Source organism: Myripristis murdjan, chromosome 18 (assembly GCF_902150065.1).
Source record: "Myripristis murdjan chromosome 18, fMyrMur1.1, whole genome shotgun sequence".
NCBI classification, from domain to species: domain Eukaryota; kingdom Metazoa; phylum Chordata; class Actinopteri; order Holocentriformes; family Holocentridae; genus Myripristis; species Myripristis murdjan.
The window spans coordinates 14,193,349-14,215,069 of record NC_043997.1 but is presented as its reverse complement, the minus strand read 5'-3'; positions in this window follow the sequence as shown (position 1 = coordinate 14,215,069).

Sequence of the window (21,721 nt, the reverse complement as noted above, 5' to 3'; positions counted from 1 at the left end):
CTAATGTTCGTCATTCTGCTGGAGAGGAATATTCCTCATTGTGTTCAAGTTTTGCACGAGGCATTTGCTGTCAGTTGCGTTTGGGTTTCAAATCTATTGAGGACATGAAGCAAGGGGCTTGAATAAAAAATGTGAAACTGAACATGTACTGTAGTAGGAGATATCTCCAGCCAATTAATACAGACTGCACCGAAGTTGAAAATTATGAATCCCAAAGCACACTTCATTCTGAAACACAGATAAAACTGAAAAGGGGAAAAACAAGCTTTCGGGCTAAGCAGATGGAATCAAAGATGAGAAAAAGTCTGCAAAGTTCTCCCTTGGTGTCATCCATGTCCTTTGACAAAAGTATGTCTGTTGTGAGCTTGTGGCCCACCAGCACTTACATCGTCGGGGGAAATTAAAGCTCGCCAAACAGATTAGATGTCACTGTGCTGAAAACGCAATTTTTCATCTTTACCCGCCACTAATCTCAAAGGGGCAGAAAAGCGATCTTTAAGGACGGGATAAAACAAGTGAACAAGGGAGAGGAGTGGGAGCGGAGGAAGAAATGCGTGTCAGCAGAGTATTAGGTGAGCTACGGCACAAAAACTACAGTTGTTTTCCCAGTCGAAAGGGTGTCTGTCATGGTGGCTATTAGAGGACAGCGGAGTCCTTGCAGCTTATAGCCTGGATGTGACATACAGTATAGGTTCTGTGTGTGGGAGATGAGGTTTATCAGAAGGGAGGGATAACACACACTGTCCAGCCAGATCTTCAGGGAGGCAGTGGAAATATGGCTCACCCTAGATAAGGCTCACTGTCACTTGGCTTTGATGGCTATTAGCCCTGGTGTCCTGCTTGGTTCTCCAGCCAGCTCCCCGTGTCACCATGCTGTGATCGAGTGGAGGCGCTCGTCCGGCCTGGGAGAGTAGATGCATATTGATTTTTCTGTTTTATATACGGCGCGTCTAATAGAGCGGCTCCCCAGGCCCATCTGCTGAGTAAATACTAGAGCGCTGTGGCATGTAAAGCAGAAAAAATCAGGTAAATGGGGGGATAAAATAAATGTAAGTTGTGCTTTGCGCTATGGAAGTGATGCGGTGAGGACAAGCTTGGCTGTGTTTGTGTTTTCTTTCAAGCCACATTTGTTGACTGCGTAATTTAGGCCATGGTTTATGTCCTTTGTTGCTTTGCAAAGCACCCTGATGTGTTCTGTTTAAAGGCTTTATAAATAAGTTCGACCTTGACTTTGACTGCAGCTCTCTGTTCCATCCGGTTATAGTATTCCATTATCGCTCCCCACACATGACGGATTTATGCATGCAAAAGGTTTGACTTGACTCGGATTCACCTGTATATTCTGGTGAAGAGGAATGTCTCTCTGGCATAATGTGTGGTTGACCTTCATGTCAGATATGCTTGGTTGGATCATCCAGCTATACAAACTGCAGTGGAATGAGGGGACCAAACAAGTATAACACCTGTTTTGGAGACAGAACAAATACACAGCCCACTTCTGTGAACCCCCTCATTGCTGTGGCCGCTGAAGCACAGGCCAGTGAGCACATTAATCAGTCCAGAGACTACATCCATCTGTCGCATGGGCACAGCTCTCTGCATGCAGGACCCACGAGCTGTTGGCACTGCCTCCGCCTGTGTTGTCTCCCATTACTTCTGCCCATTTTGACTGTGTTACCTATCAGGCGGGCTGGTGAGAGAGCGACAAACTTGGAGGGTTGTTGGCTTTACTTGCAGTGGGAGGCTTGCTTGGCTTTTGGAGCCAAGGATGAAAGGGGCTATTGATGTATCTGCACTATGTTGTGGTAAAGCTTGATGCTGAATCAAACCAAATCATATGGAAATGTAATATATGTACACATAGGATAGCATATAAGCCCATAACTTTGGCACATTTTCATGTATGGACATATTTTTGTAAGATATATTTCACAATACATTCCTCCCCAACTTTTTGAGTCACCATCCTACACTGTTCATATATGTATATTAGGCAAGTATGGGTTTTCTTCATATGTGCACATTTATATGTTGCACATATAGTCTATGGGACTCATACATATCACTATACCCAGTGGGGTAAAAATGTTTGGTTCATATATGACTATATATGTGACATATATGACAACATTTCCTGATATATAGATATTTAGTTTCCAAATGGGTCATCATGCTGTTACTGACCTAACTGAATTCAATCCCACAACTGTGAAAGAAATATATAGATGTATATACATTAACAGATATTTTGCATGAGTTAACATGGCCACATGGACAAAACAGAATCTCTTGTGCTTTGCAGTTGCTATTTTCAAAAAAACAGCACCAATATCAGGATAGCTTTAAATGCACAAAAATGTTGTTTTATGTTGTTGATGCAAAAAAAAAAAAATCTCAAGTTCTTTTTATTTCTAAGCTAGTGTCATTTTCCCCACAGCTATAGCAGCTACAGATTTGACAAGCACAACTTGAGAGCATGCCGTCCCAGAGCTTCTGAATACATAAATATAGACTCCGCCTATAACTCCTTAGTGTAAAATGTTGCGAAAGTCCATGAAATTGAATCACTGCAAACCTCCGCAGCATTTGTCAATATCTGAGCCTCGCCCCTGCTTCCCCCAGATGAATCTCTTCCTGACAAACTCCTGATTTCCTTTCTACATTGGACCTCCAGTGCAAGAAGATACATGCAATTGAGATGCAAGGCTTGTATATTGCCCTTTTTACATGAATGCCAGGGTGCATGTAACACTTATATATATATATACAAACACATAGGCACTTGCAAATAAATTGAGTAAGATTTCTTATCCATGCAAGGATAAGCAGGTATTATAAGGAGAAACAGCATGTGAAAACATTAAAAGGTCATGTAGAAAATAGGTAGCTGTATTGGCACGACTAATAAATAGGGGGAACCTTTGGTAAGTTATGTCAAATAAACAGACTGAATACCCACACAAGAAGTAGAAATCTGAGTAATGAAACAATCTATTTTTTACTCAAGGACAATATACGTTTATTCTGGTAAAATTAGACATTTCAGATACACCTTGTTTGCTTGTTTGGATTATTTCATGTGCATGATGAAAAAATATCACATTCCAGCAGTCAAGCCTCACAATTAATTCCCACAGTAATTTAGGCTTTATTTTTATGCAGGAATTGATTAAGACTCATACTTTGGCCATTGATCTCCATCTGAAGTGCCCCTGAAATAACAGTAACATGTTTTTTTTATATATATATACACCTCTTGCTACCATTTTTCAAAACCCATACAACCATACACAATATTGTTTCAATACAAATATATATAACTTAGTGTGCTGGCTGCTCCCTGATGAGCCTCCAGCCTGGGAGCTTGAAGAGAACAGCACTGCTGCTTTCAGACAGAGGAGTATCAGGCATGAGAGCAGGACCTGCGCCTCTATAGCCAGCTGTGGCCTAAATATATCCTACTTTCCTTTCTTTTTTGGGGTGTTTGAATCTCGAAGACATTTTGGTCCATTTTGGGAAGGAGAGCCACAGCGTGTGAGGCAGTAGTTAAAGTCAGATCCATAGCTCCCATTTTCTTTTTGTTCCGCCTAATGGATTAGACTGTGCACATGCCTTATGAAAAAAAAAATGCATCCCCATCAAGAAAATGTGCACCCACGTCGTTTTGCACTTGTGTACTATATATCATGCAATCACCATGGCATTTTATACACACAAATGAATTCTTCATTACCACACTTTTTCCAGGGCAGCCACTCCAGGGTTCCATTAAGTTGAAATCTGAAGAATATAAATAATTCTGTTTGCTATTTGTAACTCACCCCGCATGGCATTTTAAGGCCACAGGTAGCTCTTTTAGTGGAAGGCTGTGCAAAAGCTCGGGGCATGTATTAACCCGTTGCTTTCTCCAAGTTGCTTACAAGTAAGCAGCAATTTACACTGTGCATTGATTGAATCTTCTTCTTTGAACCATGTCTCATGCCAGTATACTAATAATGAAATGGCTTGAAGTCATGCTCCAAAAGAAAAAAAGAAACAAACAAGCAAAATGAATAAATAAATAAATAAATAAACATTAACCTTCATAGCCTATACAGCCAGCGCACATTAAGGCATGCAGAGCCGAGCTACATGTTCTGTACTGTACATGTGGGAGAGCATTAGCATAAAACTCACTCATCTCTCATAAAGTGTGTCTGTGAAGTTGTATGTGAGGCTGTTAGAGCACCTTAAGGGGGAAAGAGGGAGGTCCTGAGAGGGAGGATATATGTATGTGTGTATAGGGTAGATATGGGCTGAACAATCATGTGGTTATCAGCGGGATGGGGAGGGGTGTGGAGGGTTGGGGGAATCAAGGGGTGCAGCCATCAACCCCCACCTGTCAGAAATCCTCTGCTTGGATCCCCCAGACTCGAGGGATTTCTGAGAGCCTCTCTGTGGACGCCCAGATCGATACCCATCCAATCACTCCACTCTGAAATATGTAAAACTCGCACACGGTGGCCGGTGAGGAGAGGATGGATCAGGCTGTGTGTGATTGTAGCCCGAGCTTGTTTTTCTCCCAAGCCTCTGAATGTCAAAAGGTGGAACCAGGTTTTTTTGCTGTTGTTTAATTAGGGAATGCTTATCATAGGCGCATGGCACACTACTGCAGGGTGACAACACCCCAGTGTTGTAAAATTAATTATATCACTAATGTGGACCCTGTGCATGTGAAATAGCTGAACTCTCCCCAAATAGCTCATTAATCTTCAGACAGCCACTCCTGGGCTAGGTGAAGTGGTCTTGAATTTCAATGCCCACCCTTGCTGGTGTAACCTTTTCCCTCTCTCTCTGTCTCTCGCTCCGCCAGCTGAGGGGGAACGGGAGCATCGGAGAGAGAATAATATTGTCTGCAGGGGTATCTCTAGCACTTCTCTATTCTGAGTCATATAATTATACACACCTACACAGTTTGCCTACACACGCAGATACACACTGGCTAAAATGGAGCACCTGAGAAGTGTTGATGTACCCGGTGATTATTCAAAGAAAAAAAAAATCCTCTAATGCACTGACACTGAAACAAATCAGTCCAAATCAAATTATCCAGCTAATAAAGATGTCTTCATTAGAAAGAGCAATCTCATTCCCAGAAGCCATTTCTTGGTCATTTAAAATCAACCAAGCCGAAGTGATAACATCATTAGCTGCCACAAAAAAATATGCAGGAGCTCCAGCACACATGCATATATCGAACTGTCGGTGCATTTAATGGCTGCTTAAAATATAGGTTACTATTTATTAGCTACTCAAATTTTCACCAGTGCTTAAAGAACAAAAACACCAAAGTGCCTAAGATCTTGTGGTCTGGTGGTGTCCCTTATTAAACAGTCCTGTGGGGTACAAGGTGCTTCATAACATCAGTTCCTACCCTAGGCCAGGCACAATGTCACGACCAGTGATTGTGCAAGGATCTGTGAGGTGATTTAAAGGAATCGGCCAGTCAAAATAGGATATAACATTCAAAAAATGCGTTTTGTGTGTGAACAATAGAAATGAGGAATCATAGTGTTTTCATCAAGTTAGAAAAAGGTATATTAACATATAAGCATGCGTCTTGTTTTGTGTGTGTTGCCATGTTGCTTCATCATGTGTCTACAGTGGCTCAGACAGGACAAACCAACCCAAAGTAGACTTTGTGACAAACATGTTTTTCTCTTGCAACTGGCTGACAGAAGTTGGAGGCGCTAAGGTGTTGGTTGGTAGTGAATTGCTACCTGAAGAAGTAGAGAAGATTGTTTTGCTTCTGGTTGTGTCGATGGCTGATAATGATACTGCATACTGCAGCAGGAGCATGTGAGCCTCACGACAATGAAGACAAAAGGGAATGGGACAGACAACGGCAGAAAATGAATAAATATCAGTGCAGATTTTATTTGATTGAAATCACTGAAGACGGCCAAAGGTTTTCAGAGCAACGCACAATTTGTTTGTTCTCTCCTAGACGGGTAATGAGCCATTATAATTCTTCTCTGTTTTTAGTTGTTGCTGTGTTAGATTTTTATGTAGCGGCCCATTATGTGGGGCATAAAATATTACAGTGACTGCATTTTAACCCTGAGTAATGACAATGCCACAGTGACCTCACTGATATGAAAAGTTGTTGAAAAGTTTTGTTTTGTTTGATATGCAATTATTACTCATTTTGAGCTGGTGAGCTACTGCAAAAACGTTTTCTAATACTGATGCTCAAAAGACTCTAATAGCTACAAAGAGCACCATGGACAGCACCATGGATTTACCAATTCACAGCACAGGAAGGCTACATTTCAGGACCATGGACAGGGCCGTAGACTAACTTGTACAAACCTCAGTCAGATACAGGATCAATGAGTCAGGCGGACTAGAGTAATGTAGCACACGTTAGTTTGCTACATTAAAGATTTTTTAGGTTGAATGCGGTTGTTAAAATAAACTTTTCCTATACTGACCTGCAGCAGTTTGTCTCCTTGCAGTAGCACCATTCAGTTCTCTAATGAGAAACTTCTGCCACCTGTATGTGACATACAGAGTCCACTCTGACTGGCTACCATTTGTACTGTGAGATTTTCATTCCACCACAAGACTTCCAACCGCAGAAATGCAAGCCTCTTATAAACATCAGTGTATAATTATACAACATCTTAATGGCCTGGGGTACACTAATACACTCTCTCTGCTACTAGAGGGTTGCGAGTATGGTAACAAGGGGGATGCATTTTTATCATTTTGCCATCAAGGGGGATTCCCACCCATTCCCCTCAAAATTGCATACTGCATATAATAGAAATGAATACATGCATCAGTAAATTCATCCAATACTAGTATTTAATATTGGTAAAGTAAAAGTTTTATCTATCTAGCTATTAGATAGATAGATAGATAGATAGATAGACAGATAGATAGATTATGCATTTAGACTTGAAGATTTGTAGGTCGGTAGAATGTGCACAGTCGATCTAAGCATGAAAAAACAATATGCCACAAACTAGTCTCACTGAAATTTTGTCTCAAAGTATTCATGTATTTATCGCTCTATCTGTTTACTCATTAGCAGCTCATTTCCAGAAGCTTCTTATCACAATCAGTTTACATCCATTAATCTGCACGGATCTGATGTCAGCAGAGCTCACAATCTGTCATTCCAGTTATGAATTCCTTGCCTTGTCGTTTTGTCTGTGTGTCTGTTTGTGTATGTGCTACATGTAGTACATGATTTGGTGTGTGACTGGATTAGTGGTGTGTGTGAGTTTTCCGCTGATTGTATTTGGATGTGCATGTTTTTGGGGGTGGGGGGCAGGGTTCATCCCTCATGATTCCCCTCTTATCTTTCATCTCGCTGTGCTGGTTTTTGTTATTAACTTCACGTACAGTGAACTCCCTATCAGCAGCACGGAGGATCTTTCAGCAGGGTGGTGAATCAGTGGAAAATGCTGTTTCCTTCATTACTGCCTATTAGGGTGGTGTCTTTTTGAGGCAAATTGGAGGTGAACGATGTGAGAAATGTTCAGAGAGAAATGTTGTCTAATTGGTTCTAAGGGTCTACATGGCGGGCCCACCGGACCAACTGTGAGACCGAGTTTCCCGAGTTGGAGCAAACAAGCTCGGATGGGAAGTCACAGTGTAGTTTTGAAGCGTTTACCATTTCAGAAATGTGACGTCATCGTGATGTCTGGACAAACAGTTAATGTAAATCATTATACTCTACATCTGTATGTGTGTGTGCCTGAAGCTGGGGCCCCAGGAGATCAAAATGGACAAGTGTTATGTTTGCCAGAAAATTTCATTAATTCAGTTTTTTAGCACTATCAATACAGTAACCTACGTTGCACTTTGTGTCACAAACCACCAGGGATAGCGCATACCACATTAGAAGTAACACAAACGAGTAAATGAGTAAAGTACTCTTACTCTTATACTCAAGTACTACATTATTTTCTGGGGATTGTACTTACTTACTCTTACTTGAGTCATTTTTATTACCAGAAATCTACTCTTTTCCTCATTACATTTGACCAAATAGATTGTGTTACAACTGTGTCCCCCTTCATGATGGTTTTAAGAGAAAGCTAATGATTTTCATTTAGGGATTTTCATACAGTGAGGTGATAGACACATTGAAGAGGAAGGCTGCACTGCAGTCAGTGACCTTCTCAACTTCAAGTAAAGCTGCTCAGCTATAGCAGCTATGGCAGCAATGGAAGGTCAAACAACCGAATCAGAGGCTGTGGAGAGCAACTCTTGGCCTCACTTAGATTAGTTAACAGTCTATGAATAGTCTGTACACAAAACAAAAATTATGTTGAATTGCTTCTTTTTGAATCACATTTCCTTGTTTTATCACATGGCATAAAAATAGACCAAACTAAAAAATATAACTAGTACTCATTACGAGGTTCTATTACAAAGTAACATTCACATACTCATACTCATACCATTCTGTACTCTACCCATCTCTAAAAAGCACAGCTGGTACAGTGCATTGCACATTTTATTAACACACACACACTCATTCACACACTCGCCCACACACTTCTACAGGGTCACTTTTGACTCTGTCCCAGCCTCCCCCACAAACCTGTGTTATTTTCAGTGACTGACAATATATCTTGATATAGTCCAAAACAAATACACCAAAGGAAGTGAGGGTTCCTTCATATAAATGGCTTTCATAAACTGAAGTGATCAATTTCTACAACTGTAAAACCGGTGAGGGTGAAATGGTTGGAAAAAGCCCATCCTTCGATACTCTTACATTGATGATATGTATTTTAAATTTAATATGTTAACTGTTGAAACGTGCTAATTGCTTTGTTGCCTTCTTGGCCAAGAGATTAAAAGACGTTTTTAATCTCAGTGAGGCCTTCTAGGTTAAATGAGGGTTAAATTAAAAATAAACCAATAAATCTATTATGTTCAGTGTGCTCCAGGAGCTATTTTGTGGTGAAGAACTTTTTGTTGTTTGTGCTTTTGCTCAACTTGCCTTGTCAGCTTCTACTTCAACTAATAGCTACCTGTCTGCAAACAATGAACATGCTTGGACTTGTTCACATATGTTGGTGGAAAGAGCAAGATTATAATACAGTATCTACAGAGGAGCATATCTATGTTACCAAGGTCTTATGTTCCTTCAATGTAGTTTCATACCATTTTCAAGCATCATTTCAGATATTATTTACTCAACAATTCTACACTAGTTTTAATGGACGTTATGGGCATTATTCTTCTTTTCACATTGAGGGAACAAAGGATTGTGTTGCTGTGGTTTAATGTTATGTACATATGTGGCTAATGCTGCTCATACCAAGGCTAATGCTTGAATGTAGTATCTTTGGAAGCAGCTGGATCATAAACACCATTTCAGATATTATTTACTGATAAAGGAGACTCTGTATTTTTGTTAACATAACAGATCTGGAAATTATTCTTATTTTAATGTTGAGTGAACACGGGTCTATTTTCAGTTTGGAAAAAAAAAATCATTGAGGGAGCTTTTTTCAGTTTGAAAAAGTTACACTGAGGGAATATATTTCCTTCGGTACATAGGGCCTGGGAACATACAGTTTGGGAACGTAGAACTTGCAAACATAAGACCTGTTAATATAGAATTTTGGGAACATAAGGTTTGCGAACATAAAGCCTGGAAAAATAGGATTTTTGGAACATAAGGTTTGCAGACATAGGGCTTTAGAAACATAGATTTAGAGGTGAGAAGTGGGCACATCTATTAAAATGTATATAAGTGCAGATTCAAACCTTGAATTCACTGAGAAAATAGAGGGAAAGATCCACACACTGTATCAGTAGCTCCTAATAATTTGCTATTACATTATTGGGGGCTACCTATGCAGTGTGCAGATTTCTGTCTATCTTTTTCCTCAGGAACATAGAACCTTGGGAACATATGGATTGGATACATGGGACCTTGGGAAGATGGGGCCTGGGCATATAGGACCTTGGGAACATATAACCTTGGGACCATGGGGCCTGGGAATATATGACTTTGGGAACACAGGACCAAGGGAACATAGAGTCTTGGGAACATACAACCTTGGGAGTATAGAGTCCTGAGAACATAGGAAGAACATAGGACCTTGGGAAGATAGGATTTTGGGGGACATGTGGCTTCAAGGCATAATCGGGGTGTGGAGGGTGTTCAGTTTAGTGACCACAGGATTACACCCCTGCTTTTTGCACATTTTCTGGTCCTGTTGGCCTCATCAGGCTGTGACCTTCAGCATGCACAGGGTCAGTTCGCAGCTGAGTACAAAGTGGTTGGGATGAGGATCAGCACCTCTAAGTCTGAGGTCATGGTCCTCTGACGAAAAAGTTGGTTTGCCCTCTCTGAATTGGGAGTGAGCTACTGCCTCAAGTGGAGGAGTTCAAGTCTCTCAGGGTCTTGGTCATGAGTGAGGGTAGAGTGGAACAGGAGATTGGCAGGCAGATCAGGGCCGCGACAGTGGTTATGTGGTTGCTGTACCAGACTGTCATGGTGAAGATGGAGTTAAGCCAGAAGGCAGGGCTTTCAGTTTACAAGTTGATCTTTCTTCTAATCCTCATATATAGTCACAAGCTCTGGGTAGAGACCAAAAGAATGAGATTGAGGATACAAGTAGTAGAAATGAGCAGGGTGTCCGGGCACACCTTTCAGGATAGGGTGAGGAACTCGAACACGCTGGGGGGATTAAGTTACCGGCTGGCCAGGGCACACCATGGGCTGACCTCCTCAGCCTGCTGCCACCGCGAGCCGGTTCCAGGTAGGCAGCAGAAAATGAAATGCAGATGAAGATGAAGAAACGGCCTGGAAATGTAGGATCTTGAAATCATAGGGCTTTGGAACATAAGCTGGACCCCATCCACAGCAATAAGCAAGAGCAAGAGAGTGAGAGTTTTTCCATGCTGCTCTTAATCTATATAATATTTCCATGACCTCATTGCTGCGGCTAGTTATTGACTCCATCTTTGTTTTGCTTGTTCTTCTTCCCCTGGAACACAAGACCCAGGCGTATTGCCGTCCTCCAGCTTTGAAAAGTTCAAACTTTTTTACTGCTGTGAATAATTTCTGGAAACCTTGAAAAAAAAAACCCAGTCTTGGTTTGAGAGGGTCACGTGCATGTGATTATGAAATCTGCATGCACCCGCTTTTCTTTCCGATTTCATGACTGTAAAGCCGCACTGACCTTGGTGTGAAACAGCTATCTGACAGTGGAATTTCCCTTTAAATCACCTAGTTGCAGGTCAGCAGATCAGCCCTCTTATTCATTTTTACACATACAAGCCCAGGTTTTATATCACGTGGCTTTGAAATAACTCGACTCTGAGCAACGTGACAAATACAGTACAGTAAGAGCCACCCAGGCCAAATCCATCTGCCTTATTGGTATTTACTGTTTCCTCTCTCCATCTGCTCAGCACATCAGAACCCGATGTCTTCTGTCTCAGCCACACTATTTTTACCTGCTCCTAGATACTGTCTCCCTGCATGTGACGTCAACAAAGAAAGAGGAAGAGACAGACAGAGGAAGAGAGCGCTGTTATCATTAATCTGCAGTGGAGGTTAGCGAGCTCTTTGCTGTCATTCTCCAGGAAAGCAATTAGTATGTAATAGCAGAGTATTGAAAAGTATGAGACATGCTTTATGCTGCTGTGAGTTTACTCATTATGAATGGTGGTGCTGGGGGTGCACAGTGTTCGATGTTTAGCGTGGCGCTGGTCTCTGATGGGAGCGTTGTTTGTGTAACAGCATGATATATAGTGGTAAACACCATCTAACACACCCCTTAAATCTCATGCCTCTGTCATGACAACAATAGGATTTAATGACAGCAAGTGGTTATGTTGCATTACATTTTCTCCCCAATCCCAGCTCATGCTCTCTATACGTGTGTGTGTTGCATGCATGTAAAGGTGTGGTTTCGTGTGTATGCCCTCATCGCTGTCTTTTAGTTTGTGTGTAGTTATTTATGTTGTGCATATATGTATGTATGTATGTGTGTATATATATATATATATATATATATATATATATATATATATATATATATATATGTATACATATATATGTGTGTGTGTGTGTGTGTGTGTGTAGATATAGACATGAGTGTATCTAATATATGTAGATATAGATATGAGTGTGTAACTGTACTTTCAAGCACTGTATGCATGCATGCTTACATCCTTTTCTTTAGTTTGTATGTATAAAACCATCTTTTTGTGTGTGAGTGTGTGTTTGTGTGTGTGTGTGTGTGTGTGTGTGTCTGTGTATGTGTGTTTTACCTCTGCAGGCACCACAGTGCTCCCTGCCTGTTCGCAGCGTTAATGCTCAACCTTGTCCAAGGTTAATCTGTCACTCTTGCTGTATATTTGCATTCATTCTTATCTGCACCTCACCACTCAACTGACTGTCTATCTGCCCCAGCCGCTGCTCAAACTTAATCGTCTTTGTACATTATAGATGAGCCTCCAACAAAGTAGACACACAAGCACAAAGAGAGCCTCCCTCCCCGTCCCTGAAACTCCTCTTTCCTTTAGAAACCACCTCCTAACCCCACCCACAACACACACTCCCAGACTGTCGGTATTTACTTTGTATTTAACATCTTAGCAAGCAATTTAGCTGACTGCTTCTAAAAAAGTAATAAATCTGTCACTGTGCTGGGACTGGTGTCAGAACCACAGGTTTATATCTCACCAGGTGACACTGACTTTGTGCTTTGCGCAGGGAATGTATCGCAGGGCAACAAGCTAACCACAGCCTTCACTTTCACTTAGCAAACAACAGGTTAGCTTTTAATTAATAGGACAGGACTGTTCCTCCATTTGGAATGCTGAGCAAAACCAACCCAGAGGCAAAAGTGTGAAAATATGTACTGTGTTATATAGTTTTTTCCCATAATGAGAAAGCGAACATGTGCCTGGCATAACAGTTGCCTTATTAAAGTGTGTGTGAATAACTTTGCTGTGGTGTATTTTATAACTGGTTATGGTATGCAAATGATTGCTGCAGCAATTCCAAAGCTGACAATAAACTTAAGCAAAGTAGTATGAGTTATGCAATTAGCATGTTTTTGATGTATGAAACGTGAGGGCTTAAGTGTGAAGCAGTTTCCAGGAGTTCTTAGCATCTATCCATTTAATTACTGAAGAAATTGTTGAAATTGCAATAAGTTGTAGTTACAGTTCTGTATGTGCATTGGATGTCAGTTGAAAGTAAATGTAAATGCTGCTGACATAAACTTAACTGACCCTTTAACTATTCTCCTTAATAATTAAAATATCTAACAGACTATACCTATAGTTACAGTTAATTCACAGTGCACCTTCCAACAGGTTGTTTTGCTTGCAAATTTGTGTGAATACCTTGCAAAGCATGCTAGATAAGATTAATGCTACCTAATTCTATCCTGCTCTGTTTTTCTCTTTTGATGAGTGCTTTACTCACCCATAATGCATGGATACAACCATTTATTTATTTGCTTGTTTGTTTTGAGATTTAATTTGTAGTTGATTTAAAAATTAATTTGCTTCAGCTGTTAAAGAGCTTAGCTTTATTTAGTCTGGCACTCATACATTCAAGGTCTACTCAACTCTGTTAAATAGTATATGCAAAATGCCTTCATGCAAACATCCGGTGTAATCCAATTCTGGAGAATTTTTTTTCTTTAACGCTTTACATACAGAATAGGCCTAAGTCTTTACTCTTTATGAGCAGTCAACTTCCTCAGTCTAATTCATCTGGGGTGTGAATGTTATTTCTCAGGAATACTGACTTTGTTGTGCTGAACTGTGTGTACAGAACACAGCCTAAAAAGCAATATTTTAATCTGGTTGGAGATTTTTTTATTTTGTAACCCTGTCAGAGGTGTTTCCTTGCTTTTTGCATGCTGGGATGGGCTCCATCCCCCCCGACTGTGAATAGGAATAAGCTGCAAAATAAATGGATGGATGGATTTTAACTTTTTAGCATGGGTGCCTACAGGAGCAGCTCAGGGGCTCATTCTCCAACATCACTCCAGCTATCCCGGGTGATCAGCTGTCACCACGACATTCAGATTTTTTTTCCACCAGCTGTCAACATCGACATTGGCACTTGGAAACGGGCAAATTTTATTTAAGTTAGAGCCAGAACACTGAATGAATGAATATCAAGCCTAATTTCTCTTGTTTGTGTGTGTCTTAAAAGTATAACTTTTAGACTAGGCTGTTAAAATTAAAGTTTAAAATAAACCACTGCTGCCTACAGATCCCCAGAGCCAATTGTTATGGTGGACCATCCACTACTTGTAAAAAAGGTACCGGTACATGAACAAAAAAATGCAAATGTTCTGCCACAGTGGAATATCACTTGAAGTTAATGATATTTGGAGCTGTCACTCATCTGGAGACTTAAAACAGACTTGTACTTTTTTTCTCATCTAAAGGTTTCAGCTAATACTGAAACCCACTGAGACTTGAAGTCACCATGAGTCAACCATGAGTTCACCTTTGTACTGTACACGTATGAAAGTGGAGCCCTGCCAGTGGACTGTTGTACAACTGACTGAGCGGTGTTGACATGTCTGTGGGGACATAGGGGCCAGGAGTTGAGTCCCTCAAGTGGACATTGACTGATTGACTGACTGACAGGCTTTGTGCATGTGTTTCTGCAACTGTATGTGTGTGTGTGTCCATGCAACTGGGCTCACTGGCATTGACTGTTGGGTCTCATCTCTCTCTTTTTCTTCTAACCCTACCCCTCTCTCTTTCCCTCTTTCCCTGTGCTGGTGACATCTTGACAGATTAAATCGCTGTGTGCTCTAGTTCTTGGTTGGCCACACTGGTGAACCGTGGGGACGCTGCTGTGAATCAATACGAGAATATACTGTCTCTCGAACAGACAACAGCCGCCCACTTTCGCACGACACAGACATAGAGCACACATGCTTGAATGTACACATCCCTACCCCTCGCTGCACACACAGCCACCCAAACACCACATACATGCCGATGCAGCACATAAACTCAAGTTCAACTTAGTTTTGTTGATATAAGTCATAGGTAGGTCCTAGCTACCATATGACGGCCTTTATATTATACGATAGAAAAACGTAGCCTAATTTAAATATGACATCAACCTTTAGCTATAGTAGGTATCGGTGAACCTTAAAAATACGTGGGACAAAGTTTTTGGTTGACACTTTATATTTAAGTTACATGTTTTTTATTGTATCATGACGCTATGATGAATACTAACATTAGAGGTTTTTTAACAGACGCAAATGGATGACCAGATATGCTTAGAAATATGGCCAGATGTCTCTTTTCAATTTTCACTATCCATTGTTGTTGTTGTTTTTTATCCAGTGGGGAAGTAGTGAAATGATAATATTGTGTCAGACTCTCAACATTTAACTCAGCAGTACGACGCTGCCCTTTTGTTGACAGAATATGAATAGCAAAAGGCAAGGTGAATTGCAAGGACACAACACCACTAACCTTAGACCACTACAGCATGCAGCATATAAGGAAAAATGTCTTTTTAAAAAAAAAAAATTGAAAAAATGAAAGAAATGGAATGGAATGGAAGAAACGTGAGAGAGGGATCTCCCACCAAGATGGCTGAATGTGCAAGAGCTAAACAAACAGTCAAAAGAACAGTATCATGGCTTGTTGACAGGCTCATTGATTATTACCTGACTAAACACTAATTTCATCAGGCGCTGATATTTCTGGCCTTCAGACCTCTTCTTGTGATCTATACTCACTTACAGAAATAAGTATGAGGTGCCGAAATGTGCGATAGACAGATCTAAATGGCATTTGGCCAGGTCAGCGGTTGCACAAAGACAATACAAGGTCTAAATCAAATGGCTGGTGTTGGTGCAAAGAATGCCAAATATTGAAGTGTAGCTCTGTGTAGATCCTTTTCAGTCTACTTATGCAGAACAGGTATAGTTTGTCTTGCAAGTCTTCTTCCTTGCTGCTGGTTTGTAAAGCAATTACAAAGTTTTTTTTTTTTTTTTTTTTCAGTTTTATTACAAGTTTCCCCTTGATTATCATATTAAGCTGTCTAAGGGGCATTATGGGGAATTATAAGTGCATAAACATGTTTTCCTTGGGACACCATTCTTTTTACAGGTCTGTGGGCAACTGACAAATGATATTCATAGTTATGCTTAGTTATAATGGCACTGACTCATAAACTCTAGGAGAGGTTAATGGAATTAAAGAGGTCTCATGTTAGATTTTCCTTTTCTCTGGGAAGCTACAAACTGAAAAATGAAGGAAATAAACAACACTTTGGCTGCTACGTGAATTCTCTGTGTACGGGTGCTGAACCAGTTCTCCATGAGACAAACACTTTGCAGGCCTTTGCAGCTGTGATTTGGACCTAGGAGCTGGGAGCGAGTGACTTGTAAAGACATTTCAGCTACAAAGGCTAACAAGCGCTGTTCTTGAACTGGAAAACTCATGACAAAGCAGAGATATTATTATTACAGTATTTTGCATGATGATATATTACCTTTTCGCAAAGCATCTGCTGAATTTTTTAACCTAGCATACTATTCTTTTGTGAAAATTTGACATTTTTAGGGAGATACAACATTTTGACATAATTGTTTGCGTCAAATACATGCCACCGTTACTGAAGGGTGCAGTAGGGGTGGGGGGTGTGCTTGTGTAGGCATTTGTGAAAATAATTTCTGTGTCAATGCAATTCCTATTTGTTGCCAATGGAGGCTGATAAAGACTCTCTCACTTCCATTCACACATGTACCCATGCACACAGCTCTCACCAGGTTTTATGTTTATTTTTATGCAGATGAGTATGGATATATGCTTCAACAGACTTTGTTCATCCCTCTCATCTATCTCCATCTTGATATGTGTTGCATTCATTTATGATCATGCCAATAAATCACATCAGCTATGGAGTGTGTGAATGCCTAATGCATGCGGAATGTGATATATTGCACGCATATAAATAGACAAAAAGTCAAACCAGTGGCAGACAAACCTCTTCCAGTGCCTTCTCTGAGCAATCAGTCTGGATGCTCATACACATACACACCAACACACACAGGCACGTAAACACTTACAAGTGTTTCACCTTGGAATAATCTGAGAAATGGTAACACCACTGTGATTTAGAGTGGTTCGCATTTCTGAAGGTTTCAAACAAATCATTGCCATGCCCTTTATTGATGTTGAAAATAACCCCAAATGCATTTCTGTATACAGTAAGTGACTGCTTATTGTGTCGTGATGACAGTCAAGTTCCCAGCTTTCTCCTGGTGTCTCACCTACGTGTAGCACAATAAAGGATGGATTTGTTTGGATATGTAGCCAAGGCTTGACCTGCAAATGTCTCCCTGTAACCCTACATTTCTTGCGGCTAATATCATCTGACAGATCCAGTTCAGGACGTTATGCTAAATAGCACTGAAGTATCTAGTGTTCCTTTGACTTAATACACATTTTGCATATTATATAATAATCTCTCCAGTGCTCCACTTTCCAGTGTGAATGAATGCCTGCCAGTCCTCATACGGCTCTGTGTGATCATGGTATTTGCTGGTTTTGTATCATATACATTTTTGTAATCAAACAATAAAGTTTGCTAGCACAATGTACCGAAGCATATCTGTCTACTTAATGGAGAAATGTTGGACAGAGGATGGCCCTGACTGTTGTCTCTTTATTGATTCTGCTAGGGTGCCTCAATGTGATTAAGGGGAATTAAACTCAAGCCTGCTGACGCAAATCATGGCCGGAGGTAATATAATGTCCAGATGAAGTGGAGAGATCCATCCCAATGGGGAGGTGGCCCTCTCTGACCCTGCGTGGGCTCAGGCAATTAGCATTGGCAAAGTGCAACTCAATAACAAAATCTCCAAAATGGAGGAAGTGCTTGCATGGCTAATCCCCTCTGCCGCTGAGAGGCCCCAAGCCCCTTTTTAGGCGGCCATTGAGAATGCAGGTCATGGACACAGGGAAAACCAAGCCAAGCTGCCATCAGTCTAGATATTGGAGATGGCTGGATAGCCTCCAAGTGGAGAATTATGTTAATGTTTGTTCTGATAATAAAATGCGGGTGAATACATTAATATGGCAGTAGACAAGACATGGTTTTTCACCATATGTTGTTTGGAAGGGCAAAGCAGAGAGGCCATTCACTGTTTGAATCTACTCTGTGTGCTTTGGTCCTGTACACCTGTTTTGCTTCAAAAGATGGGCTGTGTTTGACTACCTACTGAAAGTTTTTCCCATGTGTCCTTGGCCTGTGTTTTTGCTTTGCATGAGTGACTATATGCATGCTGAGAGAGTGCATTCTCAAGCGCACCTCCAACTGCACCGATAGATGGATACACAGATACATAGATAGATACATCCATAAATAGGTGCTTTATTCCCAGTGTATCTCCACACGTAACATGTGTATGCAGTTACCCCCTCCCTTCCTGCATTTGTTTAGTGTGTCCACCTAATTAGCCTGCTATTAGCTCTAAACGTGTGCGTTGGATGTGGAAAATGCCAGGACCATGCGTTGGTGCTTGTAATAATGAATGTTTCATGCAGGTTGGACCCAAGCGATCCATAAATTCTGATTAGAGTATAATTGCTATGGCAGATATACATTTAAACAAGTTTATTATTAGTCAGATCAGGAGCAGACCAAGCTTGTTTTTGTCTATTTACAAGAACCTCAAGTGTTAATGCTGCAATTTATGAAGATGCTGGAGTGATTCCTCTGCATATAAGCACATGTCTTAATGTATCATTTTAACCAATTACCCAAGTGGTCTTCAATTGCACATCTTCACTGTTGCTGCTGCTGTTGCCTGTGTTGGCACTGTGTCTGAATATGGCAGAGGAGGGATAGTTTTCTGCAGGTCTTGCAGAGTTCAGAGTGTCAGGTAGATAAATACGTGGGCTGACCAGATCTCTCTCTCTCTCTCTCTCTCTCTCTCTCTCTCTCTGTCTCAACCCTGGCCAGCACTGGTTTCCATTTCTCCTGGTCACTGCTGAATGACTGCAGATTACATCGGCTACTCTCTGATGTCTACAGGGACGAGGCCATCAGGCTGAAATGACACGGGGGGTTGACAGCCAGACCCCTCTCCGACACCCACCGACACAACTCCTATTCACAGCAGCTGGCCCCATGACACTAATCTGATTCTAGTCTGTAAAGGGCCTGTAATGCGCCCACCACTCCACTAAAAAAGGAAATGACCAACCGGCCAGGCCATTCTTGCAGGACTTGCAGGTATTACAGAGGAACCTGATGAATAGTTGTCCTCTTTGCTCCTGGAGCTTAGGTCTCACCACCAGGAAGATGCATGGATAGTCTTTTTTTCCTTACGAAATGCACACACTCTTGATTCAGTGGCTATTTATAAAAATATCTTCATTATTTTGCCAATTCATCTTGTTTGTTATCAGGAAACCTCAGGCCTCAGCAAATTAGGTGTGAATCCTGCTGTGCCAAGTGATATATTTTCTTCAAGTTTCAAAATGTATCATATCATCTCTAAAATGTCTGGTGCTATTTTTAAATTGTTGTGTTTTTCTGAAAATGGACTGTGGATCAGAGGTTTTCACTGGGCAGAAGTCTGCACTGCTATGCCTGGCAAGCTCTCGCGCCAGATTTGTCTTATTCAAAAGGAAGACCTCTGCCTGCAACGGCAAAGACGCTCCCTGATCCCCGTTGGTATTGTCCTCATCATTGCCATGACTTTGTTTTGGCTGACATGTTTTGACTGGCTAATAGCATAAACCATCAGGGAATGTTGGCCATCCTTTGAAAAGAACTCGCCCTCCGTCCAATGTAGCTGCGGGGCATGCAAGGTGAAGATGAATCGGGTCGGCTCACTTGTTTTGAGAGGAGAGACAGACCCCTAATTGGATATCATCTCACTCTCTTTCCCTAATTAGCACTGCATTGCTTTATGAACTGATATTAAGATGCGGGAGAAATAGTAATTAGCTAAAGGTTATTACCAGCCAGGGGCACTTGGACACGGAGCATGCTGGGCTGGTGCAGTGTTTGCACATGAGTTTGTTTATTTTGGCTTATTGGTACACTCATAGGTAAAGAGTTACCAAAGTTAATCTTTTTAAGCGACGAGTGCTTGTTTATTTATCACAATTTATCCCTGACATTGTTTTTTTTTTCATAGAAATAAATCCTAAAGAAGAGTGCCTCAACTTAACACACGATAGCAGTTTAGGGATATATCAGGCTACTATCTGCCTTAGTATTAGATATCAACATCCCCAGGCCTTTTCTCCAATATAAAAGGTTATTCACTAAAAAATATTGTATTTAATTCTTTTAATTCTGCATTTTTAACATTCTCTTAATTTTGTTTATTCTAAGATTTCTTTAGAAAAGATTTGCTCTTTTTTTTTTTTTTTTTTTTTTTCAAATTTCCGGAGATTTAGGAGTTAGAGTGGTCATCTGCCAATTGGGAGGTTCCTGATCCTCCTCCAGAGAATATGTCAAAGTGTCCTTGAGCAAAACATTGAACCCCTAACCGCTCCTGATGGGCAGCTTGGCACCTCTGCCATGTAAAGCGCATTGAGTGGTCAGTAGACTCGAAAAGCGCTAGAGAAATGCAGTCCGTTTACCATTTGCAGTTGTTGCTGATGTTCTCAAAAACACTTCCTTCTTGACTTTGTGTGTGTTGCAAACTGGACACGTTTCCCACAGCAACAATGGCATTCCAAAATATGAGTGTATCCCACTAATGTTACCCCGAGGTGAGCTGGCCTCTTTTTGGCCTCATTTTCTCTGATTCCCTGCTTTGTTCTCCCAGTCATTGCTCCTGCTCCTCATTCATTCTCTGGCTTGCTCGACCACCACTGCTCTCTCTCACTCTCTCCTTCTCTCTCTCTCCCTCTCTATCTCCCTTTCTTGCATGCTCTGCTTGCTTGTGCTATCTCTCTTTTTCTCTCATGAGGGCATGTTTGTTGTCAATAAAACTAGTTATGTCATTTTTGTTTGATTTTCTGATCAAAGAGTGAAGATTTTAAGACGATATTTAAAGTTATTGTGCACAAGCTGGGCAGGATTTGGAAGGATCATGTCAATGGGCATCAGAAGCTCATGCGCAATGCATCCTGGTATGTTTAGGTACTACCAGCGCAGCTCCATCAATCAAGAGATTTCTCCATCAGTGTAACACAGTGAGGAATTTTTTGCTTCACTTGACTACAAGACTGATTGAACATCTGCATAAACAGTGGTGAAATTTCCCTTTAAAGACTTAGACATGACTGTTTTACCCATAGCAGCATCATCTATCACACTGTCAAAGTGCAGGAATTCTGGCTTTGATGCTAGGTTGCAACGCACCCTGAGAGGAAAAACTGCAGTGATTACAGCTGACACTGATTATCACTTGCATTCAGTCACAGAGCAAACACAGCACTCCCCTGCTGGACTACACTAACCCTGAGGTCATAACATTGTGGTCTACTGACCGCACATATCATAAAGTAGAACATGGAAGACAGTAGAGTTTTTTTCAGAGCGTAATTACTATGCAACAGTCTGTTATGGTTAGTGAGGCAGACACAGTCTCAGTGTCGAAATCCAGGCTACAAAAAAAACAACAACATCTGTTTAGTCCAAACTGCCGACATACACAAACAAAATTATTTGTATATCCTGTATATTTGTGTGTGTGTGTGCGTGTGTCTGTGTGAGTTTGTG